The sequence below is a fragment of the Fistularia commersonii genome, chromosome 3 (genome assembly GCF_037954325.1).
Source record: "Fistularia commersonii isolate RoL2024-O1a breed Wild chromosome 3, RoL_Fcom_v1.0, whole genome shotgun sequence".
NCBI lineage: Eukaryota > Metazoa > Chordata > Actinopteri > Syngnathiformes > Fistulariidae > Fistularia > Fistularia commersonii.
This window is the reverse complement of record NC_141286.1, coordinates 16,942,744-16,955,917: the sequence shown is the minus strand read 5'-3', so window position 1 is coordinate 16,955,917 and position 13,174 is coordinate 16,942,744. Positions and strand designations below refer to the sequence as shown.

Genomic DNA, 13,174 nt, shown 5'->3' with positions numbered 1-13,174 from the left:
AGATACTTGTAGTCGGTCACAATGTCCACACCGACCCCCTTGTAGATGGTTCGGCTCACAGCATGTGACAAAGTTGTCCACAGCAGCTCTGTACTCAACCTCATCACCCTGGCCGATGCATCCGACCACTGAAGAGTCATCAGAAAACTTCAGGAGATGACAAGAATCTGTGCAGTAGCTGAAGTCCGTGGTGTAGAGGGTGAAGAGGAAGGGAGAGAGAACAGTCCCCTGTGGAGCCCCAGTGTTGCTTACCACTCTGTCTGACACACTGTGTTTCAGGCGCACATACTGCGGTCAGTAATCCAGGACACGAGAGTGGAGTCCAACTTCATCAGCGTCATCTTCTCACCCAGTAGAGCCAGACAGATGGTGCTGAAAGCACTGGAAAAGTCAAAAAACACGACTCTCACAGTAATCGCCGTCTTGTCCAAATGGGTGTAGACGCAGTCCAGCAGGTAGATGATGGCATCCTCAATTCCAAGTCAGGGCTGGTAAGCAAACTGAAGTGGATCCAAGTGGGGTTCGATCAAGGGCCGGAGCTGCTCCAAGACGCCGCCTTGCCAGAGTGGAGTTTCCCAAGCTGCCTTCTAACATTGTCAGCTGTGATGTTCATTGTGGAGGTGGGGGTGGAGGTGACGAGCAGGGGAGGGGGAGGTGTAGAGCCACTGGGATGCGGGGGAGTACTGTTAATCCACGACCCGGGGAGGGGTGGGTGCAAGCCACCCTCAGTGGGAGATGGGAGGCTGTAAGGAGGGGGAGGGGGAGTGGGTGGAGTAGGTGATAGTTGTTGGCAGGGAGCAGAGGTGATGGTGGGGGGTATCTGCTGGGGGTGTGGGGGCCAAGGAATCAAAAGAGCAAGTTCATTTGCCCATTCCTTGCTGCCTTCAGTTCCTCTTTTTCCTGCCGAACTAAGACGAATGATGGTCCTCATAACTCTCCAGACCTGTCTGGTGTTGTTCTGCTGGACTTTCACTCTTCTATTCCTCATCTTGAAGTAACGTTGGTAGAGCTTTGGTTGGAGAGTCTGATTATTATAAAACTGCAGTGCTGTGCACAATACCATTAATGAAAACGTGTCAGGAAAGTTACATTTATATTTACATTAAAATTATTATTAGCTCTAGAGGCTGTGATAAAGATCTGGAGTGACATATATATATATATATGTGTGTGTGTGTGTGTACGTGTGTGTGAGAGCGTGTGTGTGTGCACTGGTGTAGGTGTACTTTATGTAGTTTTATTTTTGTGGTTTCATATGTTGAAATTACTAATTAACATTCAGTTTTATGTCCAAAATTGCATTTAATGAAAACCAAATTATCATTTCCAACTTCAAATCAATGCTGTGATGCTAAATTAAAGTTTTGTTTGTTTGCTTATTAAAGTCATTGAAGTGTTGTGTGTGAATTGCTTTCAATATTACAACATTTAAATACAGCTTGAGTATAAGAGTCTTTGTGACAGAGTACAGGTACTTGATGCATGAATACGTTCCTTAATACAATGTTATTTTCCCCTTTTTTCAAAGATTTCCAATATTGTTATGGACACCAACAATCAGCTCTTGTCTAGACATCGTACTTGTAGCAATATAGCTCACCTAAATTAATCGTAACTATTCTGTCTAAGAGTCTATTTGTCTGTAGGTATGAATGAGAGTGTGAATGGTTGTAATGTGTCACTGTGATTGATGGCTAACTTTTTCAGGTTGAGCCTCACCTCTCACCCAACGTCAGCCTCCATCTCGGAAGCAGTGTGGATAATGATCAAAGAAATGAATTATGATAATAAACTGAAAAAGTGAAACACCAATGTTAGACTTAATTTCAAGCAATTAATCTTCCTCAGGTAATTTCCATGTAGATGACACCAGTGAGTACATTTGGAAGTGCTACCCCTGGTGTAAATAAAAACAAAACTCTTATTTTGGATGTAACGCCTGTTCCGGATAAGCTTTTATTTTGGAGGATTCATACCGGAAGTTATGTATTTTAGCTTGACGACTGATGTACATATTCGACCAGTTTCGCCGAGGCTTTCACACGCGTTCTTTGACGGCAGGCGGGCAGCGGACACTCAAACTTTGTGGGATTCTTTTTTTTTCTTTCTTTCATTCTATCAGGATACTCAGTTGACCTGCAAACCGGCACTTTATGTGGATGCAGCTCGGTTTTCAGCGGTAAGTTGCAGTCCATCATTCACGATTGTTTTTATTATTTCTAGAGATAGACATCCAGGGAAATTCAAGCACTGAAGGCATGTTGTTACTGGGAGTTCAGCTCTGCCTTTATAAGGTTCGACTGTTCCATTTAAAGGAAAAACCTTTAACCATTTTTTTATGCATTAAATGATTTATTAAACAAAATATACACATGTTTTTTTATACAATTGTTTTTGTGTGTATTGTGTTTACAACACTAACTTTACAGTGAAAGTGTTGTGTTTGATGGGAAATTGTTTCGCAAGTTTAAATATTAAAAATGATAAAGTTGAAACCTTTTGCAATATTCAAAGTCATTTGTAATAATTTTGAACTTCACACTCATTTTGATACATTTTTAGATATTATTTTGAACAGAGACATAAATATTGAATTTAAGATAGGAATTATAAAACAAGTACATAATAGATAATTTTTAATAATAATGAAAATCTGTGTTCCCCAATTAGAATAGCTTCTAGAGCAGAATAAATATCTCAAATCAGTTAGATTTTCTGTGCCATCTACATGTACATGTATACAACAATGTTGTCAGTTGTTAAGTCACAAGACTTCTTATTTGATCCGTCACAACACTGTATTTTCAATCGACTGATCAGGGAATTCAAAAAAGGAATATTTGCTCCCAGTTGTAACTTGTAATGCACTGAAAATGTTCAAAATACGCTCCGGTGATAAACAGTATTTGTTTTGACTGTAGCGGATAATCATTGAATTACTGTATCTGTTTATCAAAATGTACATCTGCTCTTGCCCTTTCAAAATATCAGGGACGGGATAAGCATGCATGATTTGTGACATCATAAATACTCATGGTCACGAATTCTCTCATCAGGGTGAGATACAAGAAACATCAGTACTTTTTAATGAGATAAAAGTACAAGATTGTATTGTAAAGGTTTTGTCGTGCTTTTTTTGTTTTTGTTTTACAGAAACCCAATTAGCTTGAAATTGTAGTTGTATTTTTGTTCATCTTCATACATGTCTGGAAGTGCCCTTTTAGCATTCAGTCTGCAAGAATACTGAAAAAAGGAAGATTTAATGTTTTGAGTGTGTGGAGTTGATGCTGGCATTGTTCTGTTTGGTTGATGTGTTGTCCCCTGTGTCCTTCTTTTCCTGCACTGAAGGAACCCGTGACAGACTCGACATGTTGTGCTGGTCGTGTCTTATCAACTCTTTATTGTAACCCTTTGTCAATTGCCATTTTTGTTTGGCACATATTTCACGATAACTTCCATTGTTCTGAACACAACTAAAATACTTGATGTCAGTAAATTCAGAGTATGAGTTTAAGTCTACTGTTATTTTGATGCTTGTGAATTAGTTCCTACTGGAGAATTTTCAAGTATTTAGGTGAAACACATTTTGTGTTTTTATAATTAAGAAAAATTAAAAAATAGTTCCTCATTTGATGTATGTATTTGATGTTTATTTAATTGTAATTGTTTACTCAACCTGGCTGAGTTTTACGTTTTGTTTTTTTTTTTGCTTAATTTTCAGGTACTTTGTTACTCATCAAGAATACAGTCACACTTGGCATAAAATCAAATCCATTTTACAATCGGACAATATCCCATATTTTTGCCGTTATTATCCAGCCCTCCCCGCCCCGCTCCCATATCCTGAAAGTCTTGGTCCTGTCTCTGGGGGTCCGGCAACAGCCATTATGGGGAAGGGGAGCCACAGGTCCATCTGTCCCCTCAGTCTGTGTGTGGATCACAGCATGGAGGCAGATCCCTGACAAAGCAATGATGAGCTGCGGGGGCTCGATCCTCCAGGGCTGGTTCTTACTAAACTCCTCATTCTGCCAGGACATTGGGGAGGTGGGGGGGCGGGGGTTGGAATGAGATGAAGCTGTGCTGAATAGAGACCTACTGTACACCTCAGACATCTGCTGCACAGTATATAACAGGCTTCTGCTCACCTCATCAGTCAGCAACATCATACTTTTACTCTCCAGTTAGTCTAAGGTATGATTACAAAGCATTAGGAACTGAGAAGGTCAGTGTAGGTCAGTGAAGGTCAATCAATCAGCCTGTGGACTATGGTTAAATTCATGGTTCCTAAGCCAGTGTGGATGTTTTGTTATTTATCTCTAGACAAAAAGTCCAATATATTCTCTTGAAACTCCTCTAAAGCAAAAACTCCTTAAAAGTAGGACACCCAGAACACATTGGTTTTCTATAAAATCAATAGAAATATTCTCGATCGGAGTACAAAAACACCGGCTGCCAGCCTTGTGACTTCTGGGCTAATGCAGATCTCTAGGCTGTTTTATGTGTTTACGTAAAGGAGGCAAGAAGCTGTGTGGAGCATTTCAGCTCAGAGGCAATAGGAGTAGAGCTGTATAAAAAAGAAAATGAAAAACAAGTAGGATAGACAAGGGACAATCAAAAAGTATATCAAGAATAAATAGTAATATATATTTTACATAAAAATATATGAATAAGAATATTTCGTATTTTTTTACATTTACTTAAAACTCTGCCAGTCATTATCAGGGGACTTATATAGCAATTATTCATCAGCTTTTTTAAGATTTTTTTTTTTTTTGTAAAAAGCCTGCAAAAAAACCCAAACCTGTTTTTTTATGCAGGCTATGACATGTAGGCAAAAATGGTCCCATACTCTTAATCTAAAAACAAGCACTTGTGGGAAAATTGTACGAAAGTACAAGTACTCATAATGTACTTTATAATTTGGTCACAATATGCATGTTATGATTACATCTAGTTAACTTCAATTACATTTGTGGTACATTTAAATTGTGTTATAGCAGAATTGATATCAGGCAGCATCTTAACATCTATAGTATCTTAACAAACCCAATATCAAATTCAAGTCAAAGTCAAAGTCAGCTTTATTGTCAATTGCTCCACATGTACTAGACATACAGAGAAATACAGAAAAATCAAGAAGATTTTTCTCACAATCCCACAGTAACATGAAATTAACAAAATGTAATAATTGAGCGCATATTTAACATTAAAGTGCACTATTACATTAAACAGTAGACATTAAAGTAATGTATACAGTGTATAAATATATATATATATATATTTTGTTTTTGTTTTGGACTGTTATGTTGAGTGGATTTCATTGGTTCATTGGTTGGTTCAAACCAAATATATATTTTAGCCCCAGAGAAGAATGCAGCATGTCATTACTTCATGTGCATGACTGTGAGTAATGGTAAGAGTCTGTGGTTATCTGATTCATCCAATTTAAATGATTTTAGGGGTTAATGGGGGTCTCTTAAGGAAATGTGTGTAATTAAATGAGGCGAAAAGGACAAAAATGCTGTTTCCTTGATTCTGATGATTGAATCAATACAACGGAGTCTGGTCAGACACAGCAGACACACAATTCTCCCTTCCTCCTGCTCTTTCAAAGGTTTCCAGTTTTTAACAAGATTAAATTTAGTCAAACTGAATTAACAAGCAGATGGTGGCCCTCTCAACCTTCAGTTCTGCCCCCCCCCCCCCACACACACACACACACAGCATGGGGCTCTATCAGCACAGCCTTGTCTGGGTGGTCTCTGTTGAAATACTACTTTTACTTGTGACTTTTAATCACATTTTCACCATATTGGAAAGACCATCCAACTGGATTGCTTATCTTCAGATAAACATATGGTGATGCCATTTCTGAAGTGGATGCGCACTAAATGTTCGGGAAGTTATGGAAAAAAAACCTATTGTAGTCCAGGCAAAAGTAAGACATGGTATGACACAAGATTTAGAAGCCCATGTCTTAATATTGGTATAGCTAATTATATCTATTTGGCAATGGGAAATGATGTCAGAGACCCAGAAAGTAAAGTTGATAAGAAATGACTGCATAAAAGTGGGTTTGTTTCCATGAGGAATAGTTTATTTCCACTCTTATTTACATGCAAATGAATGGCTTTTGAATGTTGGACACAGATATTTATATTTAAAATAGACATGTTCTACAAACACGCTACTTAAATCACACGGTTTTGGTGTGTTCTTGTTTTCGAATTCTTACATGTTTCTTTTGCTATAGCCACTAGAGGATTCAGTGACCCAGTTGTGTTTGCCTGTGTATTTGTGTTATATTTAAAACATGAATTTTAAAGCATGTCATTTTTCGGAGAAGCAGTGCCTTCTGCTGGTGAAAGTGGTTAAATACTGGGCGAGGTTACGTTCTTATCTTCTGTGATACAAGGTAAAGCTAATATGTTATATATGACAAGAAAACTGTTGCAAAGAGGAACACAATTGTTTCAGCAGGGGAAAAACAGGTGTTTTAGCTGTGCTGTGGTGAAACTCTTAGTTTGAACTAAAATTATTTTACATTAAAATGGTTAGTTTTATTACAATTTGCTAAAATATCAACAATGCTTGAATTGCATACAAAAGTTTCAACAATTTTTGTAATAATCCTAATGAACCAATGAATTTGTGGCCCCAAAGCACCAGGATGTCAGTGTTTTCATGTAGCCGAGCAACATTTTGTGTACCGAGCCACCAATAAATACTTAGCTAATGGATTCCTTATTACTTTTAATAGAAAAGCAGCTCCAATTTGGCCCACTCTTCCACATACTTAGCACAGAGGCCATAATTTAGATTTGGAATATTGCTGCTGAGTGACAGAAGCACACGGCAATGTTTTCCAATCCTCCACTCGGCTTCATTCTCCCAGACCTGATACACATGGTATTAGCCGAAATGACAAGGCAGGGCAGTGAGCTGAGCCTGCTGTACCGTTTTGAGGGGTCCAGTCAGTTTGAGCCCGGTCATTTGGATGGAAGAGTATACACTCATATATATGTTTACAAAGCTATCATCCTCAAACCACTTGTGGTGCATTTTTACAATTCAGTTTTCATGTCTACATTAAAACATTTATAATCATCTGGTAACATGTCTTTTATTGTTTTTGGTTTGGTTGTTTGTTTTTGGAATGCAGTTAAATAATACCTCACTACTTTTCCAGTTAATTTTTAAGTAAATGTTAAGTAATTGTCACAAATTCAAGAAAAAATACCTGTGTCCTTTAAACACATCAGCTATACTGTACCAAATACAAAACCAAAATGAATAAATACCTAAAAAAGTGCAAGTATTTACAAGCAAATGAGCAGGGGAGTACCAATTTGTAGGTAATGTGAAAGGGTTCTGAATGCAGCATTCATTTGGCTAATATTATACTACCCTTTATTATCCTGTAGACACTCAATTCATACTCTTGTGTATTTCACTTGTGAGCAGAGATAGATTTTGAAACTGGAAGAGAAAATACAGTGACACAGATTCTCCTTCAAACCTCCAATCCTACTTGGGGCATGAATAGCCACAGTTCCACCTGGTTTACAGTTTCATTTGATAAACAGCAGGAAAGGCAAGTGAATGTCAGGATGATGAGACACAGCTTTAACTCTCCTCCACCTCCCTCCTCTACACCCACCTCTTGGGGTCTGGAGAGTAATTGGGTCTCTGGAGGATAACGTGTCTATGCTCAACACTTTTACTTTCATCTTTTGGGCTGGGGGTTGTCCTCCGCTGGCTGACAGCTCGGCACTCAAATACCGCTGAGGACTTAAGTGTTGGCAGCTATTGGAAATTATTCCTTTTCCATCACATTGCCACCGGGGTGGGGGGTGGGTGGGGGGTTTGTTCCCTCTAGTCTGAATGCAATAAGATAACAGTTTGGAGAATTTCCTTTTCAACCTTCATTTTCTCGATTCCATGTCTTTTTTTTTTTTTACCAGGAATAGATGAAAAAAACAGAAAAGCAGATAACAGAATATTAATTTGACCATCAGTAGTCTGTGTGTTTGGTATCAGATTGGTATCACCCGTCTGCTCAAGAAACCAGCACTTGACCCATCTGACGTCAAAAACTATGGACCCGTCTCCCTACAACCCTTTCTCTCAAAAACACTTGAGCGCAGACTCTTTAACCAACTCTCCCACTACCTCCAGCAAAACAACCTCCTGGACCCTCTTCAGTCAGGGTTCAAAGTAGGTCACTCAACAGAGACAGCCCTCCTTGCAGTGTCACAATCACTGCAGGAAGCGAGAGCAGCCTCCCTCTCATCTGTGCTTATACTTCTTGACCTTGTCTCCACCCTCACGGGTCTGGGTGTCACAGGATCTGCGCTCTCCCTGTTGGCATCCTGCCTGACAGGTGGCACCTACCAGGGGGCATGGCAGGGGGCTGTGTCTGAACCACGTAGACTGTCTACCGGTGTTCCACAAGGTTCGGTTTTAGGCCCTCTCCTCTTCTCCCTGTACATGACATCGCTTGTTTGTCATTCGCTCCCATGGGATCTCTTACCACTGCTATGCTGACAATACACAGCTGATCCTGTCCTTCCCTCTGTCAGACACACAGGTGGAAACCCGAATTACAGCTTGCCTGTCCGACATCTCAGATTGAATGGCAACTAACCACCTGAAGCTCAACCTAGACAAGACTGAGCTGCTCTTTCTCCCGGGGAAAGGTTTTCCTGCATAAAAACCTGGCCATCATCATCAACAACACTGTGGTAAGGCCAACCACAACTGCGAGAAACCTGGGTATGGTCCCAGAGAACCAACTGTCGTTCTCAGCGAACGTCGCAGCAGTCGCACGTTCCTGCATATTCCTCCTTTACAACATCAGGGAGATTTGCAGATTCCTCATGGAGGATACGGCGCAGATACTCATCTAGGCTCCAGTCATCTCTCGTCTGGACTACTGCAACTCCCTCCTTGCCGGTGCCCCAGCGGTGACCATCAGGCCTCTGGAGCTTATTCAGAAAGCAGCCCGCCTGGTGTTCAACCGTCCCAAATTCTCCCACACAACTCCTCTTCTTATGTCCCTACACTGGGTCTCAGTAGCTGCCCGCATCAAGTTCAAGACCCTGGTGCTTGCCTACCGGGCAGTGAATGGGACAGCCCCGTCGTATTTTCAGGATATGGTCAAGCCACATGTCCCTACCTGCCCCTCCGATCTGCCACCTCTCAGCGACTGTCCACCCCATCACTCAGAGCCCCTGGCTGCCGATCGAACCGGTCTTGGCTCTTCTCGGTCTTGGCTCCTCAGTGGTGGAAGGAACTCCCGGAAAAGGTCAGAACAGCGGGGTCGCAGTGAGCTAAAAATGTATCTCTTCACCAAGCACTACCCCACTAATCGCACTTAGCCCCCCGACCCCACCCCCAAAAAATATAGTGAATATCTATCCATTTATCCTACCCCCCCCAATCCGGAGTCGGGTCACGGGGGCAGCAGCCGGGACAGTGAGGCCCAGACCTCCCTCTCCCCTGCCACATGGTCCTGCTCCTCTGGGGGGACCCCAAGGCGTTCCCGGGCCAGCCACATAGTCTCTCTAGCGTGTCCTGGGTCTTCCCTGTGGTCTCCCCCCAGATGGACATGCCTGGAATACCTCCCTTAAGAGGCGTCCAGGAGGCATCCTGACCAAATGCCCAAGCCACCTCATCTGACTTCTCTCTTTGCAGAGGAGCAGCGGCTCTACTCCAAGCTGCTATATCTAAGGGAGAGTCCGGCCACCCTGCTGAGAAAACTTATTTTGGCTGCTTGCATCCACAATCTAGTTCTTTCAGTCATTACCCACAGCTCGTGACCATGGCGACCACCAGCTCGTGGTTTGATGATAGCCTTCACCGTCGGGGTACAACAGTGGGTTCGAGGATTGCCGTCCTGACAGGCGCCGACCGCCTTACAGACGCAGCTCATGTCTGCCACCTCAACAACGGAAGCATGGAACATGGCCCATTCAGACTCAATGTCCTGCGACGCCATCAAAACCCCCGGTCCTGGCTCCGGAGAGGTGCCCCAGTGACCTGCGTCCGGCCAATGTTTTTCTTCTTCATGGGGGTATGTAGTGAATTATGTATCGTAAAAGATGGGTCAACTGTTTCCTGGTAGCTGCAGGTCGACTTGACTGTTCAAGGGCAAAATTGTCCATTCCCTCACTGTGATCTGTCAACAGGTCATCTTTTCTTTGTTTTTATCACACATCTTAACTAAGTCTATTATTTTGGGTTAAAATAAGACATGGTACCTAGAAAAAGAAACCATCCATCCATCCTCTGCCACTTATCCTGCAGTCAGGGTCGCAGGGGGTGCTGGGACTATCCCAGCTGTCATCGGGTGAGAGGCAGGGTACATCCTGGACTGGTCACTGGTCAATCGCAGGGCCACATACAAAGACATTTATTCATTCATTCATTTTCCAATTTTTTACCAAATAACCTGTTGCATGTTTTTGGAATGTGGGAGGAAACCCATGCAAACACAGGGAGAACATTCAAACACCACACAGAAAAGCCCCCTTGTGAGAATTGAACCAGTGCTGTGAGGCCGAAACGCCTGGAAAAAGAAACAACAAAATAAAAACTTTCATGACTTTTAATGGACAGTACTGACAGGTGTGTTTCTGATGTGAAACTCAAAGGTTTTTTTTATGAGTTCCTGCTTTTTATTTGTCATTTATTCACGAAATGAATTTGTACCAAATGAACAATTGCCTCTCAAGAGTGAATATGTTGATGCACATCTTTCTGACGGCGCAAAGAAAACGTTCATGACCTTAGATTTGTTTGAAAGCATCAGTGGAAAAACAGGAGAAAAAAACTTAATTTTTTCTCACGATGCTGAGTAAGCATGACCTCAGTCACATTTCGCCTCATCTGTTGATTAGTATAAGTATTGTATTACTTTCTTTACTCTCACATTCAAGAATTGTATCAATTAAGAGACTGGGCTGTGGGCTCCATGCTGTGTGGGCAGTGCTGCTGCCAACAGATCTGCAAGTTCCTCCACATGCATGAGTCATGTGCCTTCTGTGTTGCGACCGCATCATCAGCACAGCTGCCAGCTGCTGTGTGTGGGATTAGCTGACAGCATCCTGCTGTTTAACAATGAGACACCGTATTTTGGTAACCTAATTATGTCCACACAGAACAAAAAGGTCAGAAGGGGCTGTTGATTGGAAGAAGCAGTTCAATAGCGTAACTAGGTTGTAACAATGTACCATTGCCGCACAAAACAATGACTATGTGCATTGCGAGACTTAAATGTATCTTGCAATAAAAAGACCATTAAATTGAAAACTCCTAGAATAAAAGTAGGTGCCTCAGTTTGACTGGCCTGTTGTTTTAAACCTGAGTTCTACTGGGCTGCATTAGAGCTGATAACTAAAACTATTGTGGTATCCTTTGGTCGGCTGGGCTTTACAACAGGGGAACTGTATTATAGTAGAGCTGGATAATATTTTCCACTAAATATACCCAAATTTCATCTTCCTTTTTCTTTTTAATCCATAGGTTTATGTTTGAATTCATGGAAACATGGTGGATCAAGTATTTTCATTTTTACTTGTTACTATTTTTAATATCATTACCATGACATATTTACAGCCTAAAGCCATATAGCACAGCCTGAATCCCAGCCAAATCAATGTAGTCGAGTTTGATGTGTGATTTGTTGTGTGTGTTAGTGCATGCGCGTGTGCGTTTGTGTGTGTTTCTAGAGCAAAATCGGTGCGAGTCTGCTGCCCAGTGCAGGTGTGAAATACAGAAATGTGTTTCACAAGATAAATTTTACCAAATAAACTCTAGCTATTGGTCAATATAATTATTTATTTTCATGTATATTAAGGGCATCTTTTTTGCATGTTTCACAAGTCATTTTAATCAATGGTCTTTAAGAATCTTTCATGCTGACTTAAGTGAATTCCTATCAACAACTGATTTATTAAAACAAAAAATGATCTAATAAGAATGATTTCTTGTTAAAAAAGGATGAAATAAAGTGGCTTGTTGTAGTCAACATACCAAAAATACATTAAACTGAAGCATAGAACCACCAACATTATTTCAGGTCAACTGTCCATTCAGGGTTAAAATCAATGTTTAAGTGATGCTTCTGTTAAAGACATGCTGAGCTGTGATTTGAGGGCAACGTTCCTCCGGCTGCGTTGTCGACCTGATGCTCAGCAGACCTTGATAATTTGGTGGCGCTGCTGACGTTTGTCTCAATTGGCTCAGTGTTACCTTGTGGCCATTTGAAGAAGATTTAGTTATTGTCTTTTGTCCTTGATCCTTATTACACGTGCTGTTACCGTCAAGGTGGTATATAACCAATCTTGTGGATGAAGAAAGTGGTTTAATGTGTCTACAATTGAAAAGGAAAACTGATCTATAATCTGCTGTCTGTGTTGTTATTTCTTCTCTAAGAGTTTGAATTCCCCACATGGCCTATGCCGGCATGTTTAATTTGCAACAATGTCTGGAAGGCGAACTCTTGCTCAGGCCAGTGTGATGAATAGCTATTATTTCTGTGGTTTAAACCAGAGCAGTTGGAAACACATTTGCACACGATTTTCAGTCCTTAAAAGAGCTTATTATAGCCTTTGTCATAACCAGCCCTGCATTCCATATTTAGATCTTTTGATTATATCAGCCCAGAGTGAAAGAATTTCACTTCATTGTGAAATCACCTGTTTGGTATGGTTGGGGACCCATAGGTGAATTAGTTTCCATGAATAATCATCAAAACTTTGACAATACCAAAAATAAAAAGGAACAGGACAACATAAGTGATTCTGTTTGTCGCTCTTTTTTTTCATGGAGTTATTTGAGGGGGAAACATTCAGTCCTCAGTGTTTTCTGTTTTGTCATGACTCATTCTTTCTGTTGGTTGACAGTGTTTGTCATGTCAAATTGAACAAAAGGCGAGGAGGTATTGAGTCATGTTGTGCAGAACATGAGTAATGAAGAGTGAAGCATTCAGCATTGAGGCCATGTATTTTCATCACAATGAATTTTGTTGCCCTTCATTCTGAAGCGTTTCCTCTGACCTCATGGTTTCACACAATAAGACTGCTGGAGCAGTGTCCATCACGCATGGTCGGTAGGTGTAGAAACAGGAAAGCATTAGGCTTTCAAGGACTGCAAGACATGGGTCACAGTG

At 41.1% G+C, this 13,174-nt stretch overlaps 1 protein-coding gene across 2 annotated transcripts in view; it reads left to right on the top strand.

Moving 5' to 3' along the window:
- Positions 1-2,041: 2,041 nt before the first annotated feature.
- The window catches only part of LOC147235690 (tetraspanin-18B-like), a 36,087-nt gene continuing 24,954 nt past the window's right edge, over positions 2,042-13,174 (top strand). For both annotated transcript variants that reach the window (XM_086143876.1, XM_086143875.1), the window contains exon 1: positions 2,042-2,179. The gene's annotated coding sequence lies outside the window, so the exon portion shown is untranslated. The remainder of the gene's footprint in view (positions 2,180-13,174) is intronic.